This window comes from Phodopus roborovskii, unplaced genomic scaffold, assembly GCF_943737965.1.
Source record: "Phodopus roborovskii unplaced genomic scaffold, PHOROB, whole genome shotgun sequence".
Lineage (NCBI taxonomy): Eukaryota > Metazoa > Chordata > Mammalia > Rodentia > Cricetidae > Phodopus > Phodopus roborovskii.
In genome coordinates, this window is record NW_026125722.1 from 138965 (window position 1) to 156875 (window position 17911).

The 17911-nt window shown below is 39.8% G+C and overlaps 1 pseudogene; it reads left to right on the forward strand.

Moving 5' to 3' along the window:
* Positions 1 to 7491: 7491 nt before the first annotated feature.
* LOC127217544 (T-cell receptor alpha chain V region CTL-F3-like) lies at positions 7492 to 8060 on the forward strand (annotated as a pseudogene).
* The last annotated feature ends 9851 nt before the right edge of the window (positions 8061 to 17911 follow it).

The following is a 17911-nucleotide window of genomic DNA, read 5'->3' on the forward strand; positions in this document are numbered from 1 at the left end:
CTCTGCAGGAGGTTTTTGCAGAGGTGTGTTTTTTATCAGATCTCCACCAACAAAAAAGGTGTGAGGAATCACAAAATTACCACAGCAGAAGTTCACACTTAAACTAATGTAATACTGACTTCTAGAAGGATAAATGCTCTGAAATATCAGCCCACTTGAGTAAAATCTGCACTTTCTTTTACCAAATGCTTCTGCTAATGTCATAAAATATAAACTGTCTTACACACTCTAGGATCATTTCAGTCCTTTCCCGAGATTGGAAAATGAGAGCTACTGTTTCCAACCTATGTTTAGAAAACACAACACAGGGCAATACTAGAAGCTATTCTGCTCACCATGAATTTGATAAAATAACTAATTAATTCCTAAATTACTAATTAATTAAGCTGTACAAAGCAAACCATCTTTAATCACAACAATGTCAGCATTGTCTTGAAATTTAAAAAATATATTTAATTATGAGATACACAACAAATATTTTATGTAGCAAATTATGAGACCCAATGATATGTTACATATTAGATAGATATATTTGTAATTTGTATCACAAAAAATACAGCAATTGATTCCTCAAAATACATATCTACAATGTAATAACATGCAGAAATTCTCATTAAAATATTGCTTTCAAAAGAAAAGCTGGAAAACTCCTAAATATCACACAGTAGGGGATAACTTTTTAAATATAATGATTAAATGTGTTGAAAACAGTGCTGATTCCCAAGGGAATTAACTGACCCTTTGTGATTCATTCAGCTCCATCCCCATTGCAACATCTCTTGTTTCAAATATAAATGATCTAGGCTTTCCAGATAATAAACAGTTCCTATTTGTCAGTAAGGTCTATGGTGAGCATGGCTAGAAGTTGCGACACTACAATGGCAGCTTCTACAATAAGAGTTACTCATTCAGTCGTCTCAGAGTGGTCACAAATAGCAACCATCATAATCCTAGGGTATTAATAGTGAGTGGAGGAATCAGATGAGATTGGAATGTGGTAATTAGTTACAGAAAGAGAGTACTCTGAAAGTTCTGTCTAACTGATCTTGATAGATCTTTTTCCTAATCACCACCTTATTAATCTGGACTTGAAAGTGCTTGTTTTATTAAAAAAAAAATGAGCTTGATGACTACAGATAGAGGTTTTAGAAATTTTATAGACAAGACATAAGATAATCATTTTAAAAATCGATATAAATGTTATTTTCTGTTGTAAATCCTTAAAATCAAAATGTAGGATTAATCAAAATATAAACGTGAAAGAGTTTTCTCAGTGGAGAAAAGCTACTTCCATTCTTCTATATTTGCACCAACAGTCATTATGCCTGGATCACCCTCTTCATCCCAACCTTTTAGAAGGTCTGTGAGCTCTCAGACTTGAATCACCAATGCCCGTTCTTTTTTAAAATGTGGTGCACAGTAATATCTGTCTGATGCACAAGAGTTTTATCCTGTTGTAGTCATCAGTCATCTTATCCATTTCCTGTACTGATTCTTCTAGATTTTCACTCATTTCTTGATTCTGACCTCTAATTTTCTTATTAGCTTCTAGTAAGGGAAAAATTTCACCAAGATGCTAAGCTCACAGTATTTATTTATTTATTTATATGTTTATTTATTTACAGTCAACTGTGATCGGTTGTCACTGTCCTCTCCTCTCCTTAATCAACATGAGTCTTTCTGTGAATCCATTTGTTTCTGGTTGTCAGTAATGCCCTGACAAACTGTTCATTCTGTCTTCTTGATGTGCTGTTTCCATTCTCAGCCTCTCCATTTCAAAGAGCCAATTGTTCATTAAAATTCTTGTTTTCCAATTATTTTTCCACATTCTTTAACTTTCAAGTTGGTGAACTTTATCAGGTAAGTACTGAGCACCGCGTCCACTTGTAGACTGCTGAGCCATCGCCAGTTCATTTTTCAGTCACAATATTTTTTTGTCTTTATTCGATTTTCAATTTCGTTCAACTTCTCCAAAGCCAGCTCTGATTCTCGAGCTGTCGCCTCCATCTGTGACTGTGTGATTCTGAACAGATGTGTCACCTTTCTTCAGCCTCATCTTTAGTCCCTTTACATCCACCTCCACTAAGGTGGTCAATGAATCATCTGCCAGCTCTTCTTGCACTGCCCTGCCATTTGCATAAAATTTGACTAATTTTCCTAGTTTATATTAGGGAAATTCTTGAGTTTGTTCACTGCCTTTCTCTCCTAAACCATGCCTTGCAACCAGTTATAGTCCACCCTCTACAGCAGCACCACTCCTGCTTCTCAGGCATGGCCATCCTCTTCTTAGAGCCATCCTAATGCACTCAGGCTCCCATCAACTCTTCTTAAAAAGGCCAAATCACAGTGGGTGATAGGTGATGCCAGGCATGATATATGGCTCAGGCATATTGCTGATAAGGTCTCACAATTAAATTAACCCATTTCTATTACTCTGTGTTTTACTACAAAGTGCCTGGTGACTCACCTTATACCTTGTTTGCTGTGGTTACATGGTGTCACATTGACTCCATCTTCTGTGTTTCATATGTTTCTTTGGATTGCCCAAGTGGCCCTATATTTCTTGGCCATATGCCAAAACAGCTTTATTCATCAACCAATAAAAGCAACACATATTTGCAGTATATAGTGCATCCCACATCACTTTATCACTACTTCTGTTGAGAAGTACCTGGTACTTCTGGAAAGAGGGAACTTATATCAGGAAACCATCAAGATGAGGCTGTCAATGTGACTTTTACTAAATATGTTAATAATGTAGTAACTGCTGCCATTCTGAGATTCTCCAGGTTGCCAGGAGCAGGTTTCATACAAGAAATATCTGTTGGGTTTAATGATAAAGCAGGGCATCATAAAGAAGCATCCTTCCTATCTCTGCTTCAGCCATCGAGTTCACGGCCATATCACACCATATAGGATCATTATTTTTAGAAAATCTCAATTAATTTTATTTCATTTGACTATAAATTTAATGTTCCCATGATCTACTATCACTCCATTTATGTTTTGGGAGGTATGGAAACCCAGATAGGATTGTATCTATTTTGTAGGCATACTAGATTCCCAAGAATTGTGAATGGTTTTAGGTTTCTATACTATGAAACAGTTTCTCGCCAATCCTTTATCACCCTTTCCCTGACACTGCTCTCTATAGGTATTTTCTGTGTCCAGTAGCATAAAGAATTTCAAGGTAAAAAATTCATAACCCCCCTCATCCAATTCCACTACAAGGCAGAATCTATGTGCATGATGTCATTATAAAATGATTAGATGAGGAGCTGGTGAGATGGCTCAGTGGTTAGGAGCATTGACAGCTCTTCTAGAGGACATGGGTTCAATTTCAAAAACTCACATGGCAGCTCACAGCCATCTGTAAGTCCAATAGCAGGGAATACAACACCCCAATACAGTATACATGTAGGCACAAACTTCAATGTACATGATATAAAAATAATTAATAAAAATGTTACAGATGATAAATGAGCATGAATAGGAAGAAACCCTGCTTCCACATTTCATCCTGAGCACTGTATCTCCATCCTGTTCCTGCAGAAGCAGTCTCCCCAGGGAATATCAACCAGTTTCACCTCTGCATGTTGGATGTGGAAAGGATCTGTTCCATTCTGTGTGCAATAAGAAATAAGAGCTCCAAACCTAGACCACATTGAGAAAGAAAGACTCAGGCTAATGCATCTCAATTCTCTTTTTTTAATTTTTTTTTTTGGTGGAAAATGGAGTTTGGGGGCTGGAAAAAATGGCTCAGAGGTTAAGAGCACAACTGCTCTTCCAGAGGTCCTGAGGTCAATTTCCAGCAAACACATGGTGGCTCACAACCACCTATACTGGCATCTGGTGCTTTCTTTTGGCATGCAGGCAAACATGTAGGCAGAACAATGTATACATAATAAGTAAGTAATCAAATCATCAAGAAAATCAATGTTTTCATGTAATATATTCTGACCATTGCTTTCCTCCCCACATCTCCTTTCAGATCCTCCCCCTGTCCCCACCTACGTAACTTTGCACTTCTCTATCTTTTTAGAAAACCAGCCAGTGAGTAAACAAACCAGAATAGGACAAAAGAAGAGAAAAAAATAAAAAGAATAAGAAGCACATATACATATATGCAAAAATACATGCATAAATAAAAATTCATAAAAACACAATATTGGAAGCCATAATATATAAGCAAGCAACCAATGTGTAAAATAATGCCCAGACAAATAATTATGAGATTAAAAAAACTCTAAAAATAAAATTGAGCTCATTGAGTCGGCCATCTATAGCATCTATAGCTGGATATGAGGCTTGCCCTTAAGAGTGGTTTGTGTACCCAGTGAAGTACTGTTGGCAAAAACTAAGTTTTCCTCCTTGAGAGGTTGTCAATTGGAGATAGCTTCTTGGTTAGGGATGAGGGATTGTGTTCACTTCACCTCTCAGCACTGGGATCCCATCTGTATAGGTCCTCTGCGGGCCATGTGCTTGTTGTCACCATCTCTGTGAGTTCATATGTCAGCCAGGCTTACTCTGTGGATGGCATTATTTCCTTAATGCCTCCATCTCAACTGACTTGTATAATCTTTCTGCTTCCTCTTTGCAAAATTCTCTGAACCCTGAGGGGAGAGGTTTGATGGGGACTTTCCACTTAGCACTGGGTGTTGTGATGAATCCTCGGCGAATGGAGGAAAAATGAGAGGAGAGGCCCCTGCAAGCTGTCTATTACAGGAGATGGTACCAGGGGAACTGTAATGTTGGACAAGAAGGACAGTGAAGATGACCTACCTACTTTCCAAGTCTATATGTACACTGAGTTACCAGTTAGACAGTGTTTATAGCTTTTCACAGTTGAGACAAAGGAAAGGGAGTGAGCCAGAAATGGGGTGGTGTGCTGCTTGAAGGGGTCCAAGGGAAGGAGAAAAGTTGAGTTTGTTGTGAAGTTTGGCAGATTCTCCAGGGAATCTACCACTGCTCTTCTATGAGTAATTTAGTCTAAATGTGGTGGGAGTGAGTAAAATGGATGGTGCTATCCTCAAGAACAAATGCCTTCTGAGAACTTCCCAAAGTGTAGTTCCTATGTGTATTTGTGATTCCAGGTCAGGACATCATCTCTGGAAAGTAAGATATATGCATACAAACATCATATCTGTATTGTCAACAAGATCTCACTGTAATGGAAAGAACATTATTATTTTGCAAATGAAAAGGGAGAGTTGCTTGAATGATCTGAGCACTCTGTAAATACAGTTCCAGATATCAGATATAAGAAATCTCTCTCTCTCTCCTTCTCTCTCATACACATATACACACAAATACATTGCATATGCATTTATGTATGAAAAATCTTGTATATACGTTTACATACGAAGTACTATACATAATGTATGGCAGATTTAAAGATGGAAAACAGAATCACTAGTGTGTATAAATACCATTCTTGATCTCTCGGCACTAGGACCCTGTTGATATGCTGCTTTATGTGTCTGAGTCCCTCACAGGTCAGAGAACACTTCAGCAGAGGCCTCACTGTTAAGGGTGCAACCACAAGGTGGTAGTAGACCTCAGCTGCTGGGGAGTATGAAGAGAATACTTTTCCTTGTATGCTGGTTGTGCAGGCTTGGGGCAGAACCAGAGACATTTTCTCAGTGGCTGAGTGGATGACTCTAGAAGTAGAATTCTTACTGAAAAAGAACAACACCCTGGAAGTTATATCTGAACTGCAATTATCACAAACTACACTAGATCGTTATTTAATTGGAAGAACAATGAAGACATATGTTCCCACTTTATTCATGATCCTGTGGCTGAAGATGGATGGTGAGTTAAGATTTTTGGAACACAGAATACTCTGTGGGCATTTCTGAGACATCCGGAAGGAACTTTATTTTATTCAGGTTTTCTCTAGTGATTGCAGAAAGAGAGAATCCTGGAAAGTGAAGACCAGATGACCTTACCCCTTTCTGTCCATTTCTTTGCATAGGGGTGAGCCACGGAGAGCAGGTGGAGCAGCTTCCTTCCACCCTGAGAGTCCAGGAAGGAGCCAGCGCTGTCATCAACTGCACTTACACAGACAGTACTTCATCCTATTTTCCTTGGTATAAGCAAGGACCAGGAGAGCATCCTAAGCTCATTATTGACATTCGATCAACTGTTGAAAGAAAGCAGGACCAAAGACTGATAGTTTTACAGGATAAGAAAACCAAACACTTCTCCCTGCACATCACAGACACCCAGCCTGGGGACTCTGCCATGTACTTCTGTGCTGCGAGTGCACAATGCTACGCAGGCACCTGCAGCCTGTCCTCAAACCTGACACAGGGCCTGGAGCCCCATCCACATCCTGTGTCACAGGCTTTCCAGTGCAGCATTTGTCAGTTGTTAGTTGGCAAGTGCCAGCTATGGTGTAGACATTAAAATACACAAAATAAGAAAGTTAGCTTTAAGTCACTCAAAACAATTTAGGAGAATTTCCACCTCATTCCGTTTTTAAAAATTATTCTAAATCTTGAAATACAATTTTGTCATTTCCTGTCTAGGTACCAAACTGTGCTTCAGAGAAGAAGAGGATGTGACACACTAGGCTCCAAGTGGAACATCTCCATCACACATCCTCCTCCAATGATCAGAGGTCACTGCAGAGGAGAGCAGAAAGAATGCAAGGCAGGGGATGAGAACAAGGAGATAGTGTTTTCTGGCCATAGCAGGGTAGCTACTCACATGAACTCCCAGAGGTTTACAACATACATAAAACTTGCAAAGGATAAATTCCGACACAAATCCAGCAAGCAGAGGGAAGGTGGACATTTCCACCTTTAGCCAAGGAGCTACGGGCAATTGGTAGCTGCTGGGAGGATCCATATTTCTTTATTGGTGCAACCCTTGGTGCATAGACTACTCTCGACTGATGGCCACACATCCAAGAATATATGGGCTGTACAAACCCTGATGTGTTTATTTTAAAGGAGGGGGAACTAGATTGTCAGGGAATAGTGGCAGGAGTGTAGGCAGCAGGTTAATATACTCAAAATTTATTTCATAACATACCCTAAGATCTAGTAAGATTAAAAACATATTAAATCATAGGAGGTATGTAAATACACACACACACACACAAACACACACACACACACATATATATATATGTATATATATAATTTAATGTATATTTATCACACTAAATACCATTAGATACATACAGTTCAGTAACCCTGATGATTGCAAGCATCCACTGGGTACTTGAGTCCTGCCTCCTTTGCTGAGTTCATTGTGTGTTGTGCAGACATCTGTGATCCAGGTTGAAGGGAAATCAGCAGAGGGCACTGCCTCTTCAGATGTGGTTAATGTCTCATCAAGCTGTGTCTTCACAAGAGACAGACTGTCACTGTGCAGAAGGAGGTCCTTGTTTATGAGTGAGTAGTTGAAATAAGGTCCTGAGGAGACTTGTCCTGTGAGTTTGGTGAACTCAAGAACCAAGTGTCACTGTCGTCTGAGACCATGCTTCCTGACACCTGCTCAGTTCTGCTGCTCTTCTTGATGCTCGGTGAGTTTCGTTTATCTAAGTGTTGATGATGTAATTTTCTTACAGCTGTGGGTGTCTTTACATTCTTTCTCACATAGCAATGTGATTCCTCCTTATTCATATAGTTATTATTTATTTTCAGGGAAGAGCAGTGGAGATTCAGCCACCCAGACAGAAGACCTGGTTACTGTCACAGAGGGGTCAGCTGTGGTGATAAACTGCACCTATCAAACTATTGATTTAACTCCTGTGGTTTTCTGGTACATGCAATATCTCAACAAAGCCCCTCAGCTGCTCCTGAAGAGCTCCACAGACAGCAAGAGGACAGAGCAGCAAGGGTTCCACGCCACCCTCCATAAGAGCAGCAGCTCCTTCCACCTGCAGAAGTCCTCAGTGCAGCTGTCAGACTCTGCCCTGTACTACTGTGCTCTGAGAGACACAGTGAGGGAGATGCAGGGGAAGCTGCACACAAACCAAGGTGCAGGAGGGTGAGGGGAGTGGCCCTGTGAGGGAGGGCTGGGTGCCTTCTCTCAGTGGGGTTTAACCAGCCTCCTGAAAAACAACATCAAAACTGTGATTAAATTCCTAGAAACCTAGCAATCTGTGGATTTTCTGATGGAATAGGATGGAAGTGATTTCTAGAAACAGGATTGTCTTTGTTCCCCAGAAATACTGATCTTTCCCTATGTGGAGGACCTCTTAAAGATAATACCTCCAGGAAAACCAAGAATTGATCTCTACCAAGATGTCTTATAAAATTTAAAGATTTAAATTTGCCTGCAATATTCTGTTATTAGCCCATAAATGTATGACTATATTAGGAACATGGACTCTGTTCTTTAAAATCTCCTTCAGAGTCACTCCACAAAGTATTTAGATTCTTCCCCTCCTTGGTCCATGCTACAAAGTGTTCAGGCTGAATTCTGCTCTTATTAACTGTTCTATTCTGGGAAGAGACACGATGACCAAGTCAAGTTATAGTAGAAAGAATTTAATAGAGGGCTTGATTGCAGCTTTAGAGGGTGAGCCATGGTGATCATCATGCAAGCATAGGTGCAGGCTGTCATCCAAGTTTTTAATTTTTAAAGAAAAGATCTGATTTCACCTTCAGGAGAATTTTGGCCTTAAGGGACATAAGATGTGTAGCTGTCTCCAGCCCCCAGGTCCCAAGCAGCTGCTGCAGATGCACAGATGCAGCTATCAGACCGGGTACCACCTGGGCTCTGCATCATCCTGCAGCATCAGTGCTGGGTGGGGGACTCAGCACTAAGGAGGGTCTCTATTCAGAGGGAAACACAGTTTTTTAGGATAACATTTTTTTTTACATCATTTAAAATTTCATCATAGTATCCTACAGGTTGGAAGACATTAGTTTCTATAATACTGTTTGTGACAGTAATGGGTCGAGATGCTGTAAGCTGACTGTGAGTTATAATTGAAGATATTTTGTGTTTGCTTTTTATTAGTAGTATCATTTCTCAAGCATCCAAGTTAATGTTTTAATATTTAAAATGAATTTCTGTACTGTTAGGATTGCACAGTATACTGTTCTCTGCAGCCACCATAAGCAATAACACACCAGCACTGGTGTCCCAGTCACTCTGGGTGCCAAATCTCCTACATTATCTTTCCCCAAGCCACTACTTCCTATGCGGTCAATTTTAAACAACATTAAGAACAAATCTTGCCTGGTGCAGGATTATCCCAGTTTTTAAAATGCATTCAAAACTTTGAAACCATTACATTTATACATGCTTGATCATTATGTTCCAGTTTCTTTTCTTTTTCTACTGTGGTGATTTTGCTTAAATTATTTCAAAATTTCAATATTTCAAAAAAGACTCTTTTTGTTTTCATTGTATATGAGGAAAGGTCTGTCTGACACTTGTGTACAGGTTCTGAGGAAGACAGAAGAGAGCATCCAGTCACCTGGAGCTGGAGTTACAGGCAGCTGTGAGCCACCTGATGTCTATGCTGGGGAGGGAACTAAGGCCTCCAGAAGGACAAGGACCTTTATCTGCTGTGCCATCTCTCAGGCCCCAGAAAGGTCTTCAATCAGAACAAGCTCCTGTTTCCTGAGTTCAACATTTAGCTGTTGCTTCTCTGAGTGAGCCAGGCTCTGGGACTGAGGCTTTTTCTCCTGGGAAGGGGCTTTTCCTCTCCTGCTTCCTGGATCCCTAATTCCAAACAATAGGAGGGTCATCTTAAAACATCCCCTACCCCCATTGTGCAGCACCCAGACTCTCAGCCAGGTCTGACTGGGAAGAACTTCAGGCTGAGAAGCCTGGGGTGGGGAGGGGGGGGAGGAACTCTGCAGTGTCTGGCCTGGCAGGGTTCCTGGGTGGAGCTGCCTGGAGCAGGAGGTGGGACATTCACAGCCATCCTGACACCACAGCCCAGGGCTTGGTTACTGCTTCTGTCTCTAGCATCCACACAGTACCATGAAGAGGCTGCTGTGCTCTCTGCTGGGGCTGCTGTGCTCCCAGGTTTGCTGTGAGTCTGGCTGTCCACACTCAGGGACAGAGAGGACTGTGCTGGGCACATGGAGGGTGGGGAAGCAGCTCAGGAGTCCTGCACAGCTGCCTCCTTCTCAGAGGACTTGGGGTGTGTTCAGGGTTCTGTGGATGCTCAGTGACCTCCATCTGTGTCTGTTTCTCTGTTTCTACTCAGGGGTGAAAGGGCAACAAGTGGAGCAGAGTCCTGAGTCCTTGGTTCTGCAGGAGGGAGAGAGTGCAGAGCTGCAGTGCAAGTTTTCCACAGTTTTGAACAGTATGCAGTGGTTTTATCAAAGTCCTGGGGGACCCCTCATCAGCCTGCTCTCCAATTCTTCTGGATCAGAGCAGATTGGAAGACTGAAGTCCATGACAGTCACTCAGGAACCTGGTAGCTCTTTGTGCATTTCCTCCTCTCAGACCACAGACTCACACACTTATTTCTGTGCTATGGATGCAAGGTGTCCCCACACACCTGCAGCCAGTACACAAAGCTTAACCACTCACAGGACCTCTCACGAAGCTACAACAGAACTTTCTGCCTGGTTTAGTATCCCCTTTCTTGTGTTGGTAGAAATTTAACCTCAGGTAGGTTTTGGACTCTGAGTATTGTGGCTTTGGTTTTATCTTCATTTCTCCATGTATACTCCATCTAGAAGCATCAGTGTTAATCTTAGAGCTAACAGAGAAGACATTGGAAGACACAGTCAAAGTAATCATTTAAGCTGCAGTGTGCAGATCTCACAAAGGACAGAAGAAAGGGAACTATAAGGCAAAGGCAGGCTTCCAGGTCACCTGCTGCAGACAGGGTCAGGGTTAGTGAGAAGAAAACAAACTACAGCAACATCAGGAAGGTCCAGTCATGGAAGACACAGAATGTACAGAGAGCTGATGTCCTGGTTTCCTTTCTGTTGCTGGGATAAACTTTGAGAAAAAAGTACTTACAGCCTGCAAGCATTTATTTAGCTCTCCTTCCAGTTCATAGTCCATCATTGGTGATCAAGGCAGGACCGCAAATAGGAGATTACAACAGTAAACATGGAGGAAATCTGTAGTTAGGTCACTCACAGACTCATACCTAAGAAGCTTTCTTATATGATCCAGGATATTCCCACAGAATGGTGTCACCTGCAGTGAACTTGTCCTCATACGATTCATCCTTTAAACATTTAAAAAAAATATTGCTTGGAATTTTATTGTTATTACTGAATTTATAGAAGATGTTGGGGTAAATTAAATCCTATGAATATTTGACTCATTATTTTGAATTACATTTTTATACATTTAACTTTAGTCAGTATTTCTCTGAAATTTTCCAGACAAAGGTCTGAATATCTTTAACACAATAATGAGACAAGAAACACAGGTAACTTATTCAACTGACTTTAAATAGAAGATTTAAAAACTCAATATCACAACTCAATAAAAGAGAATAAATGACTCAAATAAGCAGACCCTGTGCAACGAATGTGTACGGGATACACATGGTTTAGTGAAGTGGAGGTTGTAGCTCCTCATCCAAGAACCATGACTTTACTAGTAGAGGTAGCCATTGCAGAAAACCACTACCAGTCAAGACACAGAATTCTAAATTTTAGACCCATGCCAATGTCTACAATCTAACTCCTGCACCTAAGGCTCAGGAAACATTGACAAAAATGGGAAGGAATATGATAAGTACCAGAAGATTAGGGAGTTTGCTGTGAAACTGTGTCTCCTAAAAATGTCAGAAGCTATACATATGAAGACTCACAAACATGACTGCCTGAACAAAAACTGGACTTGGACAACAAGAATAGACATGCTAAAGTGAATGGAGGACAGTACACAGAGCCTCAGTCCTAGACAATGACATATTGGTACTTCAGGAATGGTGGTAGCATTTTCTAGAGAAGAACACATGAACTGGTTACCCATTGGTCATCCTGGAAAATGTACTTACAAATGGCATTATATAGATTGAATAGTTTGTATTTGTATATTTAGGAATAAGCCTGTATATACATACATATGTAACAATGACAAATGTATTCAATTACAAAGCTAGATTTTCACAATACATATCTACAAATCTAGCCCTACAGAAAGTTAACCCAAGGAAGTTAACTACACTCATAACATAACATAGACAATAAATAATCCCACTTCACCACAACCCAAAGGATAGCCCAGGGCGATTAGACTCACAATGCCACTGCTAACAAAATATCTAAAAAAAAAAAAAATGGTCTTAACTTGCCTATAAAAAGGCACAAGCTAACATACTGGATACTAAGACAGAATCTATCCTTCTGCTGCATACAAGAAACATATCTAAGCTTCAAAGACAGACATTAACTCAGGTTAAATGGATGGGAAAAGATCTTCCAATCAAATGGACACGTGCTTCTTGGATCCTAATATCTAACAAGTTAGACTTCAAACCAAAATCATTCAAAAGAGATGAAAACTGTTATTTTGTATTCTTCACAGGACAAATCCATCAGCACAAAGTCTCAATTCTTAACATCTATGCCCCAAATACAAAGGCAACCACATTGGTAAAAGAAATGTTACTAAAATTCAAAGCTCACATAAAAGCTCATACATTCATAGTGGGAGATTTTAACACCCCGCTCTCACCACTAGACAATACCACCAGACAGAAACTTAGCAAAGAAACAAAAGACAGCTATAGAACATTCCATCCAAACACAAAAGAATGTCACTACTTCTCAGTTTCACATGGTACGTCTCTAAAATCGACCACATACTAGGCGACATAACAGACCTCAACAAATTAAAAAAAAAAAATCGAATAGTCCCCTGTATCTTATCAGACCAACATGCTTTAAAGTTGGAATTTAACAACAATACAAATCGCAGAAACCCTACAAACTCATAGAAACTGAACAATGCTCAGTTGCACCATACCTGGATCAAAGAAGAAATGAAGAAAGAAATTAAAGAGTTCCTACAATTCAATGATAATGAAGAGACAACATATCTGAACTTATGGGACAATTTGAAAGCAGTGATATGAGAAAAGTTCATTGCATTAAGTGTCCATATGAAGAAAACGAAGGCTAGTCACATTAGAGAATTACACAGCACAACTGAAAGCCTTAGAATAAAAAGAAGCAAACTCACCCCAGAGGAGTACATGCCAGGAAATAATCAATTTGAGGGCTGAAATCAATAAAGTAGAAAGCAGGAAAACAATACAAAAAAATCAATGCAACAAAGAGTTGGGTTTACGAGAAAATCAACAAGATAGACAAACCTTTATCCAAACTAACCAAACAACAGAGAGAAAACATGCAAATTAGCAAAATTAGAAAAGAAGGATGTAAACAGACACTGAGGAAATACAGACACTTTTCAGGTCATACTTTGAAAACCTGTACTCCAAAAAAATTTTAAAATTCAAAAGAAATGGACAAATTTCTGGATAACTACAACTTAACAAAATTAAATCAAGAACAGATAAGCAACTTAAATAGACCTATAACCCCAGTGAAATAAAAGCAGTCATCAAAAGCCTCCCAACCAAAATCAAGCCCAGGGCCAGATGGCTTCAGTACAGAATTCTACCAGAAATTCAAAGACGAGTGAATACCAATACTATTCAAATTGTTCCATACAATAGAAGCAGATTGTTCATTACCACACTCTTTTTATGAGGCCACAATTACTTTGGTACCCATGCCACACAAAGACAAAACTGAGAAAGAAAACTATAGACCACTATCCCTCATGACCATTGATGCAAAAATACTCAATAAAATACTGGCAAATCGAATCCAAGAACACATCAGAGAAATAATCCACCATGACCAACTAGGCTTAATCCCTGGGTTGCAGGGATGGTTCAACATATGAAAATCTATCAGTGTGGTCCACCATATAAACAAACTGAAAGGGGGGAAAAAAAAAAAAACACATGATCATCTCCCTAGATGCTGAAAAATCCTTTGACAAAATTCAACACCCTTTCATTATAAAGGTCTTGAAGAGATCAGGGATAATAGGAACATGCCTAAACATAATAAAAGCAATATACAGTAAGCCAACAGCCAACATCAAACTGAATAGAAGCTTAAGGCGATTCCTCTAAAATCAGGAACAAGAAAAGGCTGCCCTTAATCTCCATATCTCTTCAATATTGTACTTGAAGTTCTAGCTAAAGCTATAAGACAAGACAATGAGATCAAGGGGATACAAATTGGAAAGGAAGAAGTCACACTGTCACTATTTACAGATGATATGATAGTTTATATAAGTGACCCAAAAAACTCTACCAGGAAACTCCTACAGCTGATAAATACCTTCAACAAACTAGCAGGATACAAGATAAACAAAAAAAAAAAAAAAAAAAAAAAAAAAAAGAATCAGGAGCCCTACTATATACAGATGATAAAGGAGCTGAAAAAGAAATCAGAGAAACACCACCCTTTACAATAGCCACAAACAACATAAAGTATCTTGGGGTAATGCTTACCAAACAAATGAAAGATCTATATAATAAGAACTTTGTGTGTTTAAAGAAGGTACCAGAAAATAAAAAGATTTCCCATGCTCTTGCATAGTGGGATAAACATAGTAAAAATGGCAATCTCCACATTCAATGCAATCCCCATCAAAGTCCCAGCACAATTCTTACTGACCTTGAAAGGAAATTAATCAACTTTATCTGGAAAAACAAAAGACCCAGGATAGCCAAAAACAACCTTGTATAATAAGGGAACTTCAGGAGGCATCACTATCCCTAACTTCAAGCTCTACTATAGAGTTATAGTCGTGAAAACACCTTGGTATTGGCACAAAAATAGGCAGGTAGACAGATGGAATCGAATTGAAAATCCTGATATTAACCCGCCCACCTATGAACACCCATTTTTTAACAAAACAGCTAATATTATACAATGGAAGGAGGAAACCATCTTCAACAAACGGTGCTGGCACAACTGGATGATGGTGTGTAGAAGACTGCAGATAGACCCATGTCTCTTGCCACACACAAGTCCAAGTGGAATAAAGACCTCAATGGAAATCCAGCCACACTAAACCTCTTAGAAGAGAAAGTGGGAAGTACCCTTGAAAAAATTGTTACAGGAGACCTCTTTCGGAACATAACTCCAATAGCACTGACATTAAGACAGATAATTAATAAATGGGACCTCCTCAAACTTAGAAGCTTCTGTAAGGCAAAAGACACAGTTGACAAAAATCAAACAGAAGCCCACAGATTGCGAAAAGAACTTCACCAATCCTACATCTGACAGAGGGCTGATCTCCCAAATATATAAAGAACTCAAGAAACTAGTCACCAAAATATCAAATAACCCTATTTAAAAATGAGGCACTGAACTGAAGAGAGACTTTTCAATACAGGAAATCAAAAAGGCTGAAAGACACTTAAGAAAGTTCCCAATATCCTTAGCTATCAGGGAAATGAAAATCAAAACAATTTTGAGACACCATTTTACTTCTGCCAGAATTAGAAACACCAATGACAACTTATGCTGGAGCGGATGTGGAGAAAGGAGAACACTCCTCCACTGCTGGTGGGAGTATAAACTTGTACAGCCATTTTGGAGATCAATATGCCAGTTCCTCAGGAAAATGAGAACCAGTCTGCCACAGGAACTGGCAACCCCACTCTAAGGCAAATACCCAAATGATACACATCTATGCAATAAAGAAATCTGTTCAACTATGTCCATAGCAGCATTATTTGTAATAGCAAGAATCTGGAATCAATCTAGATGCCCCTCAACTGAAGAATGGATAAAGAAGATGTAGCACATTTACATCATGGAATACTACTCTGTGGAAAAAAAACAATGGAATCTTTAAATTCATAGGCAAATGTATGAAATTTGTAGAAATCATCCAGAATGATATAACCCAGTCACAAAAAGAGAAGCATGGTGTGTACTCACTCATATGTGGATTTTAGACATAGAGCAAAGGATCACTTGCCTATATTTCACACCATCAGAGAAACTAAGATACAAGGAGTATTCTAAGAGATTCATACAAGGTCCCTCACAGAAGGGGAAATTCTCCTAAGCATATTGGGAGTGGTGGGCAGTGAGGGAAGAGAGAGCTAGGAGAATGAGAAGGGGAGGAGAGGAAAGCACATGGGAATAGGAAGATTGAGCCAGGAGAGGAATTGATGAGAGAGAGAGAGAGAGAGAGAGAGAGAGAGAGAGAGAGAGAGAGAGAGACCATAGAAAACTGAGCCATTATAGGTTTGAAGAGAAAACTGACCTTAGAGAAATGTCCAGAGACCTCCAAGACTGACCCCAACTAACAATTTGAGTAACAGTGGAAAGAAAGGCTACCATAAATGCTCTTCTCTGATAATGAGATTGATGACTAACTTATTCATCATCATAGAGCCCTCATCTAGTAGCTGACGGAAACAGATGTAGACACAGCTAAACACTGGGCTGAACTGGAATCCAGATGCAGAGAGGGAGGACAAGACCAGGTTACAGAAATCCACAGAGACAGTGACCTGAACAAGGAGGAGTTAATGGGCCCCCAGACTGATAGCTGGGAAATCAACTTTGGACCGACTCAGACCCCCTGAACATGGGTCTCAGTTAGAAGAACTGGATAGTCTAAGGGATTTCTGACAGTGGTACCAGGATGTATTCTTGGTGCACAAAAGTGTAGTGAGATAGTGGTTCTGTGGCACTGACCACGCCCATTGGGGGTGGAGCCATGGGCGGAAGTGACCTGTGGAAGGAGGTCGGAGGAAGAGCCAGGAAAAGCGCTCTTGTTGGTGGGACTCGGACAGGAGAGCATCAGTTGGAATTTCCTGGTGTTCATCTGTCTAGGTTGTAAGTTATTTTTCCCTGAATAAACATCTATTTGGCCTATTTGTTCATCCTGATCCTTATTTAACCGTGATATCTGGTGTCAGAAGCCGGATTAGGATTTTCACAGGAACAAAATCCAGGAGCTCCCTAATGAGGCCTGCTGCAGGGACCCATTTAGAAGCACATCTGTAGGTTGCAGACAAGTGGGTAATTATGTCTGATTTAGCTGTTGTCTGGATCAGAGAATTTCTTTACAAATATAACTTCCTTCCATCTCTTTGGAAACAGAAGTTAAGAGAAACCTTCTTCAAATGATCTGCCTTGAGTATTTTCCTCAAAAGACAGAACATAGAGAGGCTGTGTAAATGTACCCAAAGGTAAAGAGCTTGTACCAACATAATTTCAAGTGTCCATTTCCCTTTTGTTCAGAGCACAAATTAGAATCTAATGACAAATTTGAATGTAGTGATTAGGAATGAAAATCACTCACTTGGCTCTTATGCCTGTTTTAGTCATACCAAGAGACACATAATCATGAGTATATAGAAAAGACTCTGGAAGGGTTAGATATGTATAGCAAGAGCACATGGGTAGGGTCTCTACAAAGCTGTTGTTTCTTTGCATATATATTGAGCCTGAACTTCCTGAAAGTCAGCTAAGCTAACATACAGGAAGAAAGATTGGATGATGCCCGTACATAAATAAACTATGAGTTGGAAATTATGGTGATAGCAAAAATGATAATTATAAGGGTAAAGTAAAACTGTAACAGGAAATTCAGTCTAGAGTTTGTTACAAACTGCTTGGAGGAAAGAATGTCTGTTTGTTCCTTATACATGATAAAGAAGTCTTTTGCCATGTCCCCTTTTCGCTAGGGTTCTTAAGAATGCTGAAGAATAAAGTTGGGGCATCCAGTATTCACTGAATTGCCCTCCCGACTCTATCCTGTGTCTCTGTCCATTTCTTAAGCATCTTTGTCTGCTGTTGCTCAATCAACACTCCCCCTCTCAGATACTAACCTGCTGGATCCTACTGAAGGCCCACAAATAAGTTACTAAAAATTGGTTCTGCAACCTGAGATTGTGTAACTT